At 38.6% G+C, this 20,970-nt stretch overlaps 1 long non-coding RNA gene across 1 annotated transcript in view; it reads left to right on the forward strand.

The window, feature by feature from the left end:
* LOC133569736 (uncharacterized) overlaps positions 1 to 20,970 on the forward strand; it is a 126,057-nt gene that overhangs the window by 17,034 nt on the left and 88,053 nt on the right. The window contains exon 2 of the long non-coding RNA XR_009809868.1: positions 20,806 to 20,883. This is a non-coding gene — a long non-coding RNA (uncharacterized LOC133569736). The remainder of the gene's footprint in view (positions 1 to 20,805; positions 20,884 to 20,970) is intronic.

Below are 20,970 nucleotides of genomic sequence, written 5' to 3' on the forward strand. Positions count from 1 at the left end.
TATCAAAATTTCTGCGGGAATTTTCTTGTTCTAACATATGATCGTGTAAACTTTGACAACCGTGGTTACTTTCATCGTTTTTCGAAACTCAATGAGTATAGATTTTTACTTTGAACAACTACAATATATTGTGTGGACTGGTATATTGTGATAAGATTCTTTAGGTTTTGTTCAATAAGTTGGTCTGAACAACGACCTACCCCGAGAGCCATTAAAGCACGACATCTATTAAAGCTGTTTTAAGCTTAAAACACCATCCTCCCCCATGATTAAATGTCCCCGCAGTCACCTTAACCCGTTTTTTTTACACGGCAAGAAGCTTAGCCGGGCCGCTTCCTTTTGTCCCCCGCCTGCTACATTGTCGGGTTTGCCCCCTGCGTTTGTCCATTCAAGCAGTTTTCATTACCGTCACTAATCGATGTAACTCTATTAAGGGAACAATGCGCAATTTCCGTTGGCAAAGAAATGCAAACCAGACCCCTTCGAGTGAAGACTTTAGTGATTTGGGTCACTGTCACCTTCATGCAATTGTCTAAGGAAAAGCCGGAGCTAGGAAATGGGAGGAATTGGTTCGTGTATTTCTACTCTCGGGCTAATTGGGTTTTCATTAGAAATGTATTACTTTGAGGAATGGAAGATGTGTCAATATTGGCATTGAACAATGAACCGGTTTTACCATGAATTGATTAACGTGGACCCCGACTTAAACACGTTGAAAAACTTATTCGGGTGTTACCATTTAGTGGTCAATTGGATTAGATTAGATTAGATAGTACTTTATTTATTCCGTCAGGAGAGTTCCTTCAGGAAAATTACAATTTTCAGCACAATCCCATTCAAGATCAGACAAACATTAAAGGGAGACAGAACAGGACAGGACAGGATCGCTGACGGGTCTGCCGGCTTCCAGCGCCCCTTACAATTGTACGGAATATTTACTGTACTGTGCAATCTATGAATAAAAGTTTCAATCAATCAATCAAAAATGGTACCGCCTGCATTGACCAACCAATTACCACTCCACTTCAACTTGTCTATTCCAAACGGTTAATGATAAATATGTTCATATTTTTCATCCCTACCTTTAGGGCTTGGGCGATACGGACGAACAAGTATATTTCGATATATTTTTTTACCTAAACTCAATATTCGATATTAATCTCAATATATTTTCCGGTGAAAGTATACAGTGGTTAGTGTGTCGGCCCTGAGATGGGTAGGTTGTGAGTTCAAACCCCGGCGGAGTCATACCAAAGACTATAAAAATGGGTCTCTGCTTTTTGCAGATGATGTGTTCCTGATGGCTTCATCTGGCCAGGATCCTCAGATCTCACTGGATCGGTTCGGAGCCGAGTGGGAAGCAACCGGGATGAGAATCAGCACCTCCAAATCCGAGTCCGTGGTTCTCGCCCGGAAAAGGGTTGAATGCCATCTCCGGGTTGGGGAGGAGACCCTGCCCTAAGTGGAGGAGTTCAAGTACCTCGGAGTCTTGTTCACGAGTGAGGGAAGAGTGGATCGTGAGATCGACATGCGGGTTGGTGAGGCGTCTTCAGTAATGTATCGATCTGTTGTGGTGAAGAAGGAGCTGAGCCGGAAGGCAAAGCTCTCAATTTACCGGTTGATCTACGTTTCCATCCTCACCTATGGTCATGATGTTTGGGTTATGACCGAAAGGATAAGATCACGAGTACAAGCGGCCGAAATGAGTTTCCTCCGCCGGGTGGCGGGGCTCTCCCTTGGAGATAGGGTAAGGATGCCACCCGAACGCCTCCCTTGGGAGGTGTTTAGGGCACATCCGACCGGTAGGAGACCACGGGGAAGACCCAGGACATGTTGGGAAGACTATGTCTCCCGGCTGGCCTGGGAACGCCTTGGGATCCCCCGGGTGGAGCTGGACGAAGTGGCTGGGGAGAGGAAAGTCTGGGCTTCCCTGCTTAGGCTGCTGCCCCCGTCACCCGACCTCGGATAAGCGGAAGAAGATGGATGGATGGTGTAGCTTTGTTTTAAATGAAACTTTTGTATTTTTCCAATAGCTAATTGAATTGTAAACTTGGTCATTGATGCTTTCAGGAAGAGAAAATCTGTGCAATTTATTGCATTTTTAGACTCTATAGAAGGCTGAGGTTGTTTTAATTGAATAATTTATGGTAATTAATTAGACATATTAGGTCGAACTTGTCATTTCACCATGTACCAAATAAAATAGCTTCGAGGTCGGTAAGCACAACCAAAAATATTCCGTGAATTAGGTTACAAGGCGCACTGTCGAGTTTTGAAAAATAATGAAAGGAAATATACGGTAACATGAAAAATACCTTCCTGAATCCGTCTTTCCTGCTTAGCACACGATAACATTTTAGTGCTTGGAGATGTAAACACCGCAGACAAAATCTGTTCCTTTTTTTCCCCCTCACCGGGTGGCCTAATTTTATTTTATTTTTTTTAAAGCCTCGGTGGCTTTATTGTGTCAGTAAAAAAAAAAAAAAAAAAAAAAAAGGTAAAGCATGCCAGCGCTGCATCTGTCAAAGTTTCCAATAAAGACAAGAATGGCAGAAAACGGACGTCTGAGGTTGGGAAATGTAACCAAAAAAAAAAAAAGAAAAAGACTTTGTGGGTGTTCTTATGTTTTCGTGCACGACCGTGGGCGTGAATTAGCTTTGGAAGCCACGAGGATGACATCCTGACAAGTTGACAAGCCAGTGCGAGAAGCAAATCTGACAAGAATTGAATAATTTAAAGCAAATCATCAGAAGGGGCACAGCCTTGTCTTTTATTAGGTTTTTTTCCAGTACTCTGGAATGCCCTCCCGGTAACAGTTCGAGATGCTACCTCAGTAGAAGCATTTAAGTCTCACCTTAAAACTCATCTGTATACTCTAGCCTTTAAATAGACCTCCTTTTTAGACCAGTTGATCTGCCGCTTCTTTTCTTTCTCCTATGTCCCCCCCTCCCTTGTGGAGGGGGTCCAGTCCGATGACCATGGATGAAGTACTGGCTGTCCAGAGTCGAGACCCAGGATGGACCGCTCGTCGGGACCCAGGATGGACCGCTCGCCTGTATCGGTTGGGGACATCTCTACGCTGCTGATCCGCTTGAGATGGTTTCCTGTGGACGGGACTCTCGCTGCTGTCTTGGATGCGCTTGAACTGAACTCTCGCGGCTGTGTTGGAGCCACTATGGATTGAACTTTCACAGTATCATGTTAGACCCGCTCGACATCCATTGCTTTCGGTCCCCTAGAAGGGGGGGTTGCCCACATCTGAGGTCCTCTCCAAGGTTTCTCATAGTCAGCATTGTCACTGGCGTCCCACTGGATGTGAATTCTCCCTGCCCACTGGGTGTGAGTTTTCCTTGCCCTTTTGTGGGTTCTTCCGAGGATGTTGTAGTCGTAATGATTTGTGCAGTCCTTTGAGACATTTGTGATTTGGGGCTATATAAATAAACATTGATTGATTGATTTTTTTTCTGTACTAAAACAGCAAAAGAAGTCCTCCGCTCGCTAAAAAGGTGGCACATTTAGACCCCTGGAAATTTACGCCTCTTAGGGGCCGAGGAAACGTGGGAATGGTTGTAAAGATAGAGAGGGCAAAAGTGGAATAAAACCCATCCTGCCGTGCGTGGGAGTTTAAAGTTGTTATTTTCCTCAACTTAGCGCTCTAGAATGTACAGTAAGCCCTGTTTGTTTGGAAGACGGTCTCCGTGTTGATGGATGTGGCAGCCAACCGCCACGACTGCGGTGTAAATCGGGGATGTGAGGACGCCGGGAGGTTTCTTGAGGACTTGTCATCTGGGCGTTGGGGCTCCTTGAGGCTGAAGCTGCAATTTGTCATCCGCACGCCCACAACAAAACAAGCGGGTATCCTGCCTCCCATGTTTGTGGAGCAAAGTCAGCCTCGTCGGTTGCTGGTCACCTGCAAGGCGTCCAAAACACGAGCAATTATAAGACTAGTTCTGTCAAATTATTAAGTAAACAAAATCCTGTTATCACACTTTTGAATTTGGATTACGGTATTTCCTTGAATTAATTTAAAACCTCTTCTCACTCCGGCGCTTACCAAAGGCATGGGGTAAAGGTAAGCATGCGCTAATTATTTTAAAACCTCTTCTCACTCCGGCACTTACCAAAGGCATGCAGTAAAAATTGGAGTGTGATGTAAGGATACCATCATGAAAAGCATATTTAATTTAAAAAAAACCTTTACTTATAAATGAAGTCCATGCCAGCTCTGTCACGCTTTGATAAAAGGATTAGACTTAGATGCAGAGTTGGGACTTTAGACGGGCTTTTATTTTGAAAATTTCCTTTTACCTCCCAAGTCAAGAAAAAACATTATCTATAATCTTAAAAATAAACTACTCGGCGAAAAGGTTCCAGAAAAAGAAGGAACAACCGAAAATCACTCGGAACGGAGGGAAACACAAAAGTAAAGACGAACTATAAACAGTATTTAACAAAAAGTTGAGGAATGAATGAAAAACTTATGTTAGATCCACTATGGACTGGACTCTCACTATTATGTTAGATCCACTATGGACTGGACTCTCACACTATAATGTTGGATCCACTATGGACTGGACTCTCACACTATTTTGTTAGATCCACTATGGACTGGACTCTCACACTATTATGTTAGATCCACTATGGATTGGACTCTCACAATATTATGTTAGATCCACTATGGACTGGACTCTCACTATTATGTTAGATCCACTTTGGACTGGACTTTCACACTATAATGTTAGATCCACTATGGACTGGACTCTCACACTATTATGTTAGATCCACTATGGACTGGACTCTCACAATATTATGTTAGATCCACTATGGACTGGACTCTCACACTATTATGTTAAATCCACTATTGGCCTGTCACACTATTATGTTAAATCCACTATTGGCCTGTCACACTATTATGTTGTATCCACTATGGACTGGACTCTCACTATTATGTTAGATCCACTATGGATTGGACTCTCACAATATTATGTCAGATCCACTATGGACTGGACACTCACAATATTATGTTGGATCCACTATGGACTGGACTCTCACACTATTATGTTAGATCCACTATGGACTGGACTCTCACACTATTCTGTTAGATCCACTATGGGCTGGACTGTCACAATATTATGTTAGGTCCACTATGGGTTGGACTCTCACAATATTATGTTAGATCCACTATGGACTGGACTCTCACACTATTATGTTAGATCTACTATGGACTGGTCTCTCACTATTATGTTAGAGCCACTATTGACTGGACTCTCACAATATTATGTTAGATCTACTATGGACTGGACTCTCACTATTATGTTAGAGCCACTATGGACTGGACTTCCACAATACTATGTCAGACCCACTCAACGTCCATTGCATCCAGTCCTCTCCAAGGTTTCTCATAGTCATTCTCATCGACGTCCCACTGGGTTGTGAGTTTTTCCTTGCCCTTATGTGGGCGCTGAACCTCGTATGTCGTAGTGGCTTGTGCAGCCCTTTGAGACACTTGTGATTCAGGGCTATATAAATAAACATTGATTGATTAATTGATAATAATCCTACTGAAACAAACTGCAAAGACAAAATAAGACAAGAAACAAATAAAGTCAACTCCGAATTGATTAGTCCAAAAGTTTAAAAAAAAAAGCTTACCACTGCGGCTGAATGACTAAATAATCAAAATCACTCTGCTGAGGTGGAAGAAAGGAAAACTCAAAATATTCATAAAGGGGTTCAGGATCAAGGGACATAAGCACAAGACAAGGCAAGGCATGGACAAAGACATGGACGCTAGAGAGCACGAATAAACGAGACACATCTGGCACAGAACAAAGGAAGGAGTGAGCTTATAAACACATGAAGGTAATAGGGAACAGCTGGAAACAGACAACAGGGATGACGTCAGACTGATGACACAAAAGGAAGGGCAAGTGACCTGAAACGAGAGGAGAGTTACTTTTCAAATTAAAACCATAAGACAAAAAAACCCAAAACAAGACATCCCTCACCGCGGTGTGACAAGCTCTTTCTGATTGTTTATAGAAGTCTTCCTTATCTTTCTTCAGTTTTAAAATTCTCTCTGTCTCGATGGAGATATTCCTTTATTACCTCCCGCTTCGATTGAAAGTCCAGTTTAGCTCGGCTCCCCACGTGCGGGCGACGACAGAATTATCCTCGGACAACTCCCCCTCCCGTTCTGCTCCGTGGGTGATCTCTTTATCCCATCGCTGCCAGCATGAAGTGTTATTGTATAAATGATACACTGGGTATTTAGGACTGGAACAAGCTTTATTTCAGCCCGGTTGTTTACATAGCCAGCATAGGAGTATCGGTGTTACATCCTAAAAGGTCCGTCTTGCACCCCACCGCGTCATATCCGTTCCCAGCACATATCACCTCACTCGTTGTCACTTCTTCTGCAGCCGAGTAGTCGCAAGAAGGCTCACTAGCGCCCTCTACCACCAGGAGGCGGGAGTCATTTAATGACTCATATTTGACACACGCAGCTACGGTATATTGATAAAACATAGCTGCCTAATGTTCTTTTAAGCATACCGGTATTCAATAGCTTGGACCTTAAATCCAACTGAATAGCTCTTAATCTTCTTCCCTTTATGCAATTTCAAAGTTTGGACATTCAGTGCGTTTTGTTTATTTTCATGACTATTTACATTGTAGATTGTCCCTGAAGGCATCAACACTATGACTGTACCACGTGGAGTTTTGTACTCAACAAAAAAAGGTGAAACAACTGAAAACCCCATACATCCATTTTGTTTTATATTGTAGTTTCTTCAAAATAGCCACCCTTTGCTCTGGTTACGGCTTTGCACACTCTTGGCATTCTCTCCATGTTTGTCACTGAAGGCATCAAAACTATGAATGAACACATGTAAACAACACAAAAAAGGTGAAATAACTAAAAACATGTTTTATATTTTAGTTTCTTCCAAATAGCCACCTTTTGCTCTGGTTACGGCTTTGCACACTCTTGGCATTCTCTCCATGATTGTCACTGAAGACATAAAAATTATGAATGAACACATGTACTCAACACAAAAAAGGTGAAATAACTAAAAACATGTTTTATATTTTAGTTTCTTCAAAATAGCCACCCTTTGCTCTGGTTATGGCTTTGCACACTCTTGGCATTCTCTCCATGATTGTCACTGAAGGCATCAAAACTATGAATGAATGCATGTACTCAACACAAAAAAGGTGAAATAACTAAAAACATGTTTTATATTTTAGTTTCTTCAAAATAGCCACCCTTTGCTCTGGTTACGGCTTTGCACACTCTTGGCATTCTCTCCATGATTGTCACTGAAGGCATCAAAACTATGAATGAACACATGTAAACAACACAAAAAAGGTGAAATAACTAAAAACATGTTTTATATTTTAGTTTCTTCAAAGTAGCCACCCTTTGCTCTGGTTAATGCTTTGCACACTCTTGGCATTCTCTCCATGTTTGTCACTGAAGGCATCAAAACTATGAATGAATACATGTACTCAACACAAAAAAGGTGAAATAACTAAAAACATGTTTTATATTTTAGTTTCTTCAAAATAGCCACCCTTTGCTCTGGTTACGGCTTTGCACACTCTTGGCATTCTCTCCATGATTGTCACTAAAGGCATCAAAACTATGAATGAACGCATGTACTCAACACAAAAAAGGTGAAATAACTAAAAACATATTTTATATTTTAGTTTCTTCAAAATAGCCACCCTTTGCTCTGGTTACGGCTTTGCACACTCTTGGCATTCTCTCCATGATTGTCACTGAAAGCATCAAAACTATGAATGAACACATGTACTCAACACAAAAAAGGTGAAATAACTAAAAACATGTTTTATATTTTAGTTTCTTCAAAATAGCCACCCTTTGCTCTGGTTACGGCTTTGCACACTCTTGGCATTCTCTCCATGATTGTCACTGAAGGCATCAAAACTATGAATGAACACATGTACTCAACACAAAAAAGGTGAAATAACTAAAAACATGTTTTATATTTTAGTTTCTTCAAAATAGCCACCTTTTGCTCTGGTTAATGCTTTGCACACTCTTGGCATCCTCTCCATGATTGTCACTGAAGGCATCAAAACTATGAATGAATTCATGTACTCAACACAAAAAAGGTGAAATAACTAAAAAACATGTTTTATATTTTAGTTTCTTCAAAATAGCCACCATTTGCTCTGGTTACGGCTTTGCTCACTCTTGGCATTCTCTCCATGATTGTCACTGAAGGCATCAAAACTATGAATGAACGCATGTAGTCAACACAAAAAAGGTGAAATAACTAAAAATATGTTTTATATCTTAGTTTCTTCAAAATAGCCACCCTTTGCTCTGGTTAATGCTTTGCACACTCTTGGCATTCTCTCCATGTTTGTCACTGAAGGCATCAAAACTATGAATGAATACATGTACTCAACACAAAAAAGGTAAAATAACTAAAAACATGTTCTTTATTATAGTTTCTTCAAAATAGCCACCCTTTACTCTGGTTACGGCTTTGCACACCCTTGGCATTCTCTCCAATATGTTCACTGAAGGCATCAAAACTATGAATGAACACATGTACTCAACACAAAAAAGGTGAAATAACTAAAAACATGTTTTATATTTTAGTTTCTTCAAAATAGCCACCCTTTGCTCTGGTTATGGCTTTGCACACTCTTGGCATTCTCTCCATGAGCGTCGAGCACACCTGTGAAGTGAAAACCATTTGATGACTACCTCTTGAAGCTCATCGAGAGAATGCCCATAGTGTGTGAAAAAGTACAGCACAGGCCAAAAAATTTGGACATTCAATGCGTTTTCTTTATTTTCATGACTATTTACATTGTAGATGTCCATCCATCCACCCATCCATCTTCTTCCGCTTATCCGAGGTCGGGTCGCGGGTGCAGCAGCCTAAGCAGGGAATCCCAGACTTTTCTCTTCCCAGCCACGTTGTCCAGCTCTTCCCGGGGGATCCCGAGGTGTTCCCAGGCCAGCTGGGGGACATAGTCTTTCCAACGTGTCCTGGGTCTTCCCCGAGGCCTCCTACCGGTCGGACGTGCCCTAAACACCTCCCTAGGGAGGCGTTCAGGTGTCATTCAGACCAGAGGCCCGAACCACCTCATCTGGCTCCCCTTTACTATTTTAAATCTTTTAAAGTGGGGAGACTGGTGCACAAACAGCCACCACATTGTCCTTGGCAAAGAGAATGCCAGGGTCCAATGGCATGGAGACCAAGACAATAGGGGCCCCATCTTTGCTGCAGCCTTCTTCCGCCTTTGTGACCATTGTGGAGCTGCTATGAAACCATCATTCACCCACTCTGACGTTGAGGTCTTTTTACAGGTATTTTTTACTATTATACAGTATTATTCACGCGTGAATAATATAAATACAGTCTATTATACAGCCTTATTCACATGTGAATAATATAAATACAGTCTATTATACAGCATTATTCACACGTGAATATAAATGCATTATTCACACGTGAATATAAATGCATTATTCACACCTGAATATTACAAATACAGTATATTACACAGCATTATTCACATGTGAAAATTATAGTCTATTATACAGCATTATTCACGTGTGAATATTATAAATACAGCATTATTCACACGTGAATAATATAAATAGTCTATTATACAGCATTATTCACGTGTGAATATTATAAATACAGCATTATTCACATGTGAATATTATAAATACAGTCTGTTATACACCGTTATTCACATTTGAGGATTATAAATAGTCTATTATACAGCATTATTCACATGTGAGGATTATAAATAGTCTATTATACAGCATTATTCACATGTAAATATTGTAGTCTATTATACAGCATTATTCACATGAAAATATTATAAATACAGTCTATTATATATAGCATTATTCACATATGAATATTATTAATACAGTCCATTATACAGCATTATTCACATGTGAATAATATAAATACAGTCTGTTGTACAACATTATTCACATGTGAATAGTATAGTCTATTATACAGCATTATTCACATGTGAATAATATAAAAGTCTATAATACAGCATTATTCACATGTGACTGATAAAAATACAGTCTATTATACAGCATTATTCACATGTGAATGATAGAAATACAGTTTATTATCCAGCATTATTCACATGTGAATATTATAAATACAGTCTAGTATACAATATCACTCACATGTGAATGATATAAATACAGTCAATTATACAGCATTATTCACATGTGAATACTATAAATACAGCATTATTCACACGTGAATAATATAAATACAGTCTATTATACAGCATTATTCACACGTGAATAATATAAATACAGTCTATTATACAGCATTATTCATATGTGAATAATATAAATACAGCATTATTCACATGTGAATATTATAAATACAGTCTGTTATACACCATTATTCACATGTGAGGATTATAAATAGTCTATTATACATAATTATTCACATGTGAATAATATAAATAGTCTATTATACAGCATTATTCACATGTGAATATTATAAATACAGTGTATTATACAGCATTATTCACATATTAATAATATAAATACAGTCTATTATACAGCATTCACATGTGAATAGTATAGTCTATTATACAGCATTATTCACAAGTGAATAATATAAGTCTATTATACAGCTTTATTCACATGTGAATAGTATAATACAGTCTATTATACAGCATTATTCACATTTGAATAATATAAATACAGTCTATTATACAGCATTATTCACATGTGAATAGTATAAATACTGTCTATTATCCAGCATTATTCACATGTGAATAATATAAATAGTCTATTATACAGCATTATTCACATGTGAATAATATAAATAGTCTATTATACAGCATTATTCACATGTGAATATTATAAATACAGTGTATTATACAGCATTATTCACATATTAATATTATAAATACCGTCTATTATACAGCATTATTCACATGTGAATAGTATAAGTCTATTATACAGCTTTATTCACATTTGAATAATATAAATACAGTCTATTATACAGCATTATTCACATGTGAATGATAAAAATAGTCTATTGTACAGCATTATTCACGTGTGAATAGTATAAGTCTATTATACAGCTTTATTCACATGTGAATAATATAAATATAATCTATTATACAGCATTATTCACATTTGAATACTATAAATACAGTCTATTATACAGCATTATTCACATTTGAATAATATAAATACAGTCTATTATACAGCATTATTCACAGGTGAATAATATAAATACAGTCTATTATACAGCATTATTCACATGTGAATGATATAAATACTGTCTATTATACAGCATTATTCACATGTGAATAATATAAATACAGTCTATTATATAGCATTATTCACATGTGAATGATAAAAATACAGTCCATTATACAGCATTATTCACATGTGAATAATATAAATACAGTCTATTATACACCATTATTCACATGTGAATGATATAAATACAGTCCATTATACAGCATTATTCACATGTGAATAATATAAATACAGTCTATTATACAGCATTATTCACAGGTGAATAATATAAATACAGTCTATTATACAGCATTATTCACATGTGAATAATATAAATACTGTCTATTATACAGCATTATTCACGAGTGAATAATATAAATAGTCTATTATACAGCATTATTCACATGTGAATATTATAAATACAGTGTATTATACAGCATTATTCACATATTAATATTATAAATACAGTCTATTATACAGCATTATTCACGTGTGAATAGTATAGTCTATTATACAGCATTATTCACACGTGAATAATATAAAAGTCTATTATACAGCATTATTCACATGTGAATATTATGAATACAGTCTATTATACAGCATTGTTCACAGGTGAATAATATAAATACAGTCTATTTACAGCATTATTCACATGTGAATATTATAAACAGTATATTATACAGCATTATTCACATTTGAATAATATAAATAGTCTATTATACAGCATTATTCACATGTGAATGATAGAAATACAGTCCATTATACAGCATTATTCACATGTGAATAATATAAATAGTCTATTATACAGCATTATTCACATGTGAATGATAAAAATACAGTCCATTATACAGCATTAATCACGTGTGAATAATATAAATACAGTCTATTATACAGCATTATTCACATGTGAATAATATAAATACAGTCTATTATACAGCATTATTCACATGTGAATGGTCAAAATACAGTCTATTATACAGCATTATTCACATGTGAATAATATAAATACAGTCTATTATACAGCATTATTCACGTGTGAATAATATAAATACAGTCTATTATACAGCATTATTCACGTGTGAATAATATAAATACAGAGGTCTTTGCTGCCCAACACTGCTGTAAAAGAACAGGGTGACCCGGCACATGTGTGTAAACTACACCTCGTAACTGAAGAGAAGATAGAATTATTTTTCTCTCCAGTGCCATCTGGTGGATGTGGTGTACCTAATATTGGGTCCGGTGACATTTAGGGTGGTCTCGGAGTAAAAGTCTGTTTGTCCTTGGCGTTAGACGTGGAGGTGAATTCAGGCCACAGCCCTGATTGTGTTTGTCCTGATGACATAGATGGGAGGTTGACCAGCGGCTGTTGAGAGATCAGTCATCACATCAGCCCACACCCCGCTAAGTGGGGCTCTTAATCTTTCCCACAGGTCTTGATGAGATTGAAGTCCTGACTCCGCTAAATACCACAGCTCTGGGGGGAATTGGCGAACCTTTGAAAAGAAAGAGACCGAAAAGGAGGAACTTAGACTGTATGGATTACAAATAGCAAGTCTAGGGATACCTTTTTTTTTTTTTTAAACTTTTGGATTAATCAATTAGGGGTTGACTTTATTTGTTTGTTGTTGTCTTATTTTGTCTTGGCAGTTTGTTTCAGTAGGATTGTTATCAATCAATCAATCAATGTTTATTTATATAACCCCGAATCACAAGTGTCTCAAAGGGCTGCACAAGCCACTACGACATACGAGGTTCAGCGCCCACATAAGGGTAAGGAAAAACTCACAACCCAGTGGGAAGTCGATGACAATGATTATGAGAAACCTTAGAGAGGACCGGATGCAATGGACGTTGAGTGGGTCTGACATAGTATTGTGGAAGTCCAGTCCATAGTGGCTCTAACATAATAGTGAGAGTCCAGTCCATAGTAGATCTAACATAATAGTGTGAGAGTCCAGTCCATAGTGGATCTAACATAATATTGTGAGAGTCCAACCCATAGTGGACCTAACATAATATTGTGACAGTCCAGTCCATAGTGGATCTAACATAATAGTGTGAAAGTCCAGTCCATAGTGGATCTAACATAATAGTGTGAGAGTCCAGTCCATAGTGGATCCAACATAATATTGTGAGTGTCCAGTCCATAGTGGATCTGACATAATATTGTGAGAGTCCAGTCCATAGTGGATCTAACATAATAGTGTGACAGGCCAATAGTGGATTTAACATAATAGTGTGAGAGTCCAGTCCATAGTGGATCTAACATTATAGTGAGAGTCTAGTCCATAGTGGCTCTAACATAATATTGTGAGAGTCCAATCCATAGTGGATAAAACATAATATTGTGGAATATTGTGGAGTCCAGTCCATAGTGGACCTAACATAATATTGAGAGAATCCAGTCCATAGTGGATCTAACATAGCAGTGTGACAGTCCAGTCCATAGTGGATTTAACATAATAGTATGAGAGTCCAGTCCATAGTGGATCCAACATAATAGTGTGAGAGTCCAGTCCATAGTGGATCTAACATAATAATGTGAGAGTCCAGTCCATAGTGGATCTAACATAATAGTGTGAGAGTCCAGTCCATAGTGGAGCTATTATAATAGTGTGAGAGTCCAGTCCATAGCGGATCTAACATAATAGTGAGAGTCCAGTCCATAGTGGACCTAACATAATAGTGTGAGAGTCCAGTCCATAGTGGAGCTATTATAATAGTGTGACAGTCCAGTCCATAGTGGATCTAACATAATATTGTGAGAGTCAAGTCCATAGTGGATATAACATAATATCGTGAGAGTCCAGTCCATAGTGGATCTAACATAATAGTGTGAGAGTCCAGTCCATAGTGGATCCAACATAATATTGTGAGTGTCCAGTCCATAGTGGATCTGACATAATATTGTGAGAGTCCAATCCATAGTGGATCTAACATAATAGTGAGAGTCCAGTCCATAGTGGATCTAACATAATAGTGTGACAGGCCAATAGTGGATTTAACATAATAGTGTGAGAGTCCAGTCCATAGTGAATCTAACATTATAGTGAGAGTCTAGTCCATAGTGGCTCTAACATAATATTGTGAGAGTCCAATCCATAGTGGATAAAACATAATATTGTGGAATATTGTGGAGTCCAGTCCATAGTGGACCTAACATAATATTGAGAGAATCCAGTCCATAGTGGATCTAACATAATAGTGAGAGTCCAGTCCATAGTGGATCTAACATAGCAGTGTGACAGTCCAGTCCATAGTGGATTTAACATAATAGTATGAGAGTCCAGTCCATAGTGGATCCAACATAATAGTGTGAGAGTCCAGTCCATAGTGGATCTAACATAATAATGTGAGAGTCCAGTCCATAGTGGATCTAACATACTGTAATAGTGTGAGAGTCCAGTCCATAGTGGAGCTATTATAATAGTGTGAGAGTCCAGTCCATAGCGGATCTAACATAATAGTGAGAGTCCAGTCCATAGTGGACCTAACATAATAGTGTGACAGTCCAGTCCATAGTGGATCTAACATAATATTGTGAGAGTCAAGTCCATAGTGGATATAACATAATATCGTGAGAGTCCAGTCCATAGTGGATCTAACATAACAGTGTGACAGTCCAGTCTATAGTGAATTCAATGTAATAGTGTGAGAGTCCAGTCCATAGTGGATCTAACATAATATTGTGAGAGTCCAGTCCATTGTGGATCAAACATTATAGTGAGAGTCCAGTCCATAGTGGCTCTAACATAATATTGTGAGAGTCCAATCCATAGTGGACCTAACATAATATTGTGAGAGTCCAGTCCATAATCGAACATAATATTGTGAGAGTCCTGTCCATAATGGATCTAACATAATATTGTGAGAGTCCAGTCCATAGTGGATATAACATAATATTGTGAGAGTCGAGTCCATAGTGGATCTAACATAATAGTGAGACTCCAGTCCATAGTCAAGTCCGGGCCGGCAGGAGACCGTAATTTTTTTTGGACAGCTAACTGAGATGGGTTTAAAAGTTCAGACCGGGGGTTTAGCAACATGCGGCTCGTTAGCGGTTCTCCGGTGGCTCCATGGAACTTTTTCAAAAATGTACAGAAACGGACAAAAAATGATGTGGAAAAATGTTTTTGTTGTATTATGGTTTCTGTAGGACAACAAACCATGACGCAAACCTTCCTAATTGTTAAAAATCCCACTGTTTAATAGATTTTTGTTTGTGCTTCACTGGTGAGAGCATTTGGCGAGCACCTAGCAATTTCAGTGGTTTTGTGGACTGTGATTCAAATGTTTGTTTACATCCGTAACTTTCTCCGATGCTGCCACAGAAAGACGTGTTTTATATCACTCCTTCTTTTGTCTCATTTTGTCCACCAAACGTGGACAAATACAACTCGTAGAACAAAAATTCTGTTACTAGAGTTCCTTGGGATCGGTAGGTTGGCACTCGGCATCAAGGGTTGGAATTGGGGGTTAAATCACCAAATGATCAAGGGTGATCAAGGTAGATATTTGACACAGCAGAGAATAATTTCGCCACACCTAGTGTGTTCGACAATCGTTGGTACTTTAACTTTATTAGTTGTATTACCCAAGTCAGGACACTGTACAAACCTCCAGTCTCATCTGAAGAAGAAAGCCTGGCTAAGTTTTTTGTTTTGCAACATCGTGCTTTCAACGGTGAAAAAGTTGTTTGTGCAACTAAGAGTCCTGCTTCACCCAACAAACCTTAAAAAAAAAATGCATTTACTGAAATTACTTGTAATACTTGGTGCCAACTATTTAGAACGGGGATCGGCAATCTGCTCTAGTGGCTCTCTGGAGCTTTTTAAAAAATGTATGAAAAATGGAAACAGATGAGGGGAAAAAAATATAAAAAACATATTTTTAGTTTTAATATGGTTTCTGTAGGAGGACAACCATGACACAAACCTCCCTAATTGTTATAAAGCACACTGTTTGTATTAAACATGCTTTACTGGTTCCAGTATTTGGCGAGCGCCGTTTTGTCCTACTAATTTTGCCGGTCATTGAACTCACCGTAGTTTGTTTACATGTACAACTTTCTCCGACTTTCTAAGACATGTTTTAAGCCACTTCTTTTTCTGTCTCATTTTGTCCACCAAACTATCAATGTTGTGCATGAATACACAAAGGTGAGTTTTGTTGACGTTATTGACTTGTGTGGAGTGCTAATCAGACATATTTGGTCACTGCATGACTGCAAGCTAATCGATGCTAACATGCTATTTAGGCTAGCTGTATGTACATATTGCATCATTATGCCTCATTTGTAACTATATTTGAGCTCATTTAATTTCCTTTAAGTCCTCTTAATTCAATTTATATCTCACAAGACACTATCTCAGGGGTAGGGAACCTATGGCTCGCGAGCCAGATGTGGCTCTTTTGATGACTGCATCTGGCTCTCGGATAAATCTGAGCTGACATCGCTTTGACACGATAAGTAATGAATAATTCCACTTGTTAAAAGTAACGTTCAAAATATAAAACATTCTCATGCTTTTTTATGTTCAAGAAGTTGCGTTAATGGTAAGAAATATTTTTTTTATTATTGGTTAGTGTGGGGCTTGCCCCCCTGGGGGTTCTTCAGACCACCAAGCACCGACATGAGAGCCTGTTTCAGGGTTACAATATTGTTTTATTTTTCAATAAGTCTCTCTGTTGCTTTCCAGCAATTGTCTTTTTCTCTTTCGTTCTCGCTCGCGCTCTGGCTCCAGTTTCAACCCCTTCTCTCCTCGTGGCTGCTGCTTATAACGGAGCAACAGGTGATTAGATAACAAGGCCCAGATGGGCCATCTACGCACATGTCGCTGATTTCGAGGCCTGTCCTGGCACACCCTACTTTGCTGCAGGCCCGCAGGCCACGTCCCCTCAACAGTTAGCATCAAAATAACAATGTTATTCCAAAGAGTAAGAGTATTATTGTACTCTAGAAATGTTGGTCTTACTTAAAAATGCACGCGTTTAGTTGTGTTCAGTGTTAAAAAAAAATATTATATGGCTCTTATACAATTTAAAATATTTCGCTTTCTTGGCTCTCTCAGCCAAAAAGGTTCCCGACCCCTGCACTATCTGTATGTGATATGGCTTTTATTTTTAAGCGGCTCCAGACAGATTTGTTTTTGTATTTTTGGTCTAATATGGCTCTTTCAACATTTTAGGTTGCCGACCCCTGATTTAGAACAATGGAGGAGACAATGAAACGGTAATTAAAAACAGTAGGTTAGACGTGCGGGAATGGTTTGTTAGCAATGTGAGCTTGATTTGTTGTGTAGCCCGCTTAGCCTTCTACTGAAAAATAAAAAATGATTTTCCTAAAAACTAGTTCTAATTGGATCAGTGCTTACTGTGTTTGGAAATGGACGAGTAAGTTACAAAAGCTGTTATTACGTTCGCCAAATTTAATTCTGTCTCCGTTTAATTCCTTGCTCCTTTGTCTTGTTTAATAGATGTCATCGATGTTTGAACCTGACAGAATATAACAGGGGTAGGGAACCTATGACTCTAGAGCCAGATGTGGCTCTTTTGATGACTGCATCTGGCTCTCAGATGAATCTTAGCTGACATTGCTTAACGAGATAATTATGAATATTTTCGCTGGTAATCACAGTGCTAAAAATAACATGCAAAACATAAAACATTCTCATGCATCTATATCCATCCATCCGTTTTCTACTGCACCTGTTGAAGAAGTCGCATTAATGGTAATAAGTATTTTATGTCACGATGGGAGGGGTGGGGGGTTGCAGTTTGCTGCGGGGTCATTCTCCCAGGAAGGCAGACGGACTACTCGGGACATGGCATTTAGGTAAAAACATGATTTAATTTTAACTAAAAAAATATACAAACAAAAATCGCTCACAGCGGAGGCACAACTTGGGCTAAAGAACAAAGCTAACGCATAAACAGACTAAGAACGTAAATCAAACAAAACTTACTTGGCCTGGCAAGAAGCACGAAACTATGGCAAGGCATGAAACAAGTCAGCACAGGGCAACTGACTGGCAAAGACGAGCTTAAATACTGCCTCTGATTAGTGCTCAGGAAGCAGGTGAGCGGGCATTTTGTCCACCAGAGACAGACAAACAGCACATGGCCAAACAAAAACATGATCAACAGATATGACATTTTATTTATTATTGGTTAGCTTCAGAATAACAATGTTATTAAAAATAATAAGAGACTTATTATACTCTAAAAATGTTGGTCTTACTTAAAAATGCACACATTTAGTTGTATTCAGTTTTAAAAAATATGATATGGCTCTCACGGAAATACATTTTGAAATATTTGTCTTTCATGGCTCTCTCAGCCAAAAAGGTTCTCGACCCCTGGAATATAAATTGAAAAAGATTTGCGAATCATTGTATTCCGTTTTTATTTACCATTTACACAACGTGCCGACTTCACTGGTTTTGGGTTTTGTAATATTCACCTTTATAAGGACAAATAAAGCGGCCTTGAAGAAGAAATAAATACTTGGCAATTTCAGTAAAATGAAAAAAAAACAAAAGCACACCTGCCGTCAAGAGTCCTCACCAACTGCACAGTTCGGGTCTTAACAATAAAAGCACCGCTATATCCCACCCGTGCTAAAAAATTAAGGGTCTCTAACAGACTCTAGCAAACTGCCAAGTTCGCCTCCAACTTATTCCGACAAAAGGAGTATAAAACTGAGTATGGGAGCTAAACAAAGTAAGAAACTCCACCATTTCCATGCAGAATCGGAAGAGTGTCTTTTTCTCTCTAAAATGTCATATTAGAACTTAAATACTATACTCTTATTTAGAGATGTCCGATAATATCGGACTGCCGATATAATCGGCCGATAATTTCTGATGTTACATTTTAAAGCATTTATCGGTTTCTAAAAGTAAACAAAGTCTACGGAGTGGTACACGGGTGTACTTTAGGGAGAAGTACAGAGCAGTTGCGTCTCCCAGTCATACTTGCCAACCCTCCCGATTTTCCCGGTAGACTCCTGAATTTCAGTGCCCCTCCCGAAAATCTCTCTGGGCATCCATTCTCCCGAATTTTTCCTGATTTCCACCCAGACAACAATATTGGGGGCGTGCCTTGAAGTCACATAATATCTACGACTTTTCACACAGAAGTAAATGCAAGGAATACTTGGTCAACAGCCATACAGGTCACACTGAAAAAAACTTTAACACTGTTACAAATATGCGCCACACTGTGAACCCACACCAAACAAGAATGTCAAACACATTTCGGGAGAACATCTGCACCGTAACACAACATAAACACAACAGAACAAATACGCAGAACCCCTAGCAGCACTATCTCTTCCGGGACGCTACAATATACACTACCCCCTACTCCCCGCCCCCACCTCAACCTCCTCATGCTCTTTCAGGGAGAGCATGTCCCAAATTCCAAGCCGCTGTATTGAGGCATGTTAAAAAAAAATAATGCACTTTGTGACTTCAATTATAAATATGGCAATGCCATGTTGGCATTTTTTTCCATAACTTGAGTTGATTTATTTTGGAAAACCTTGTTACATTGTTTAATGCATCCAGCGGGGCGTCACAAAACAACGAGGCATACTAATGTGTTAATTCCACGACTGTATATATCGTTATCCGTCGATATCGGAATCGGTAATTAAGAGTTAGACAATATCGGATGCTGGCAAAAAAAGCCATAATCGAACATCTCTAGTTTTTATACACAATCATGGCATCCATCTGTTCCCAATTAGCCAGCTCACCCATGGGATGTTCCAAATAAGTGTCAATTCTCTCAGTCTTTTTTACCACTTGTGCCAGCTTTTTTGAAACATGTTGCAGGCATCAGATTCCAAATGAGCTAATATTTGCAACAAATATAGTTTTTCAGTTCAAACGTTAAGTATCTATTCTTTGCAGTCTATTCAATTGAATATAAGTTGAATTAGATTTGCAAATCTTTGTATTTTGTTTTTATTTATGATTTACACAACGTGCCCACTTCATTGGTTTTGTATTATTGCACACATTTTTTTTGTTTTTTTACTCATAGAATTATGTACATATCTAAATTCTAGACCTGCTCAGTGGCCTAGTGGTTAGAGTGTCCGCCCTGATATCGGTAGGTTGCGAGTTCAAACCCTGGCTGAGTCATACCAAAGACTATAAAAAATGGGACCCATTACTTCCCTGCTTGGCACTCAGCATCAAGGGTTGGAATTGGGGGTTGAATCACCAAAAATGATTCCCGGGCGTGGCCACTGCTGCTGCTCACTGCTCCCCTCACCTCCCAGGGTTGAGCAAGGGTGACTGGTCGAATGCAGAGAATAAATTCGCCACACCTAGTGTGTGTGTGTGTGTGTGTGACAATCATTGGTATTTTAAATTATTTTATTCACATTTATAAATTTCTCTAGCTAAAAAGTGCTTCATCCTCTTATGACTTTCACGTCAACGGACCTCCTGGCTCTCCTTACATCACCCAGATGGTAAATGTGATTGGTTGTGTGTTTCCAGGAACGCTGCAACACAGCTGCTGAGACGTGGCCATTAGTTGATGTGTCTTGTGGACGGAAAGCGTGTCAACAGTTGCTGGTAAGAGGAAAAAAGGTGAATTTGATTGTTTTTGCCTGTATCGACATTCCATATTTGTGGGACTGAGTGAGGGGTTTGGTTTACAGA

This window comes from Nerophis ophidion, linkage group LG15 (genome assembly GCF_033978795.1).
Source record: "Nerophis ophidion isolate RoL-2023_Sa linkage group LG15, RoL_Noph_v1.0, whole genome shotgun sequence".
Lineage (NCBI taxonomy): Eukaryota > Metazoa > Chordata > Actinopteri > Syngnathiformes > Syngnathidae > Nerophis > Nerophis ophidion.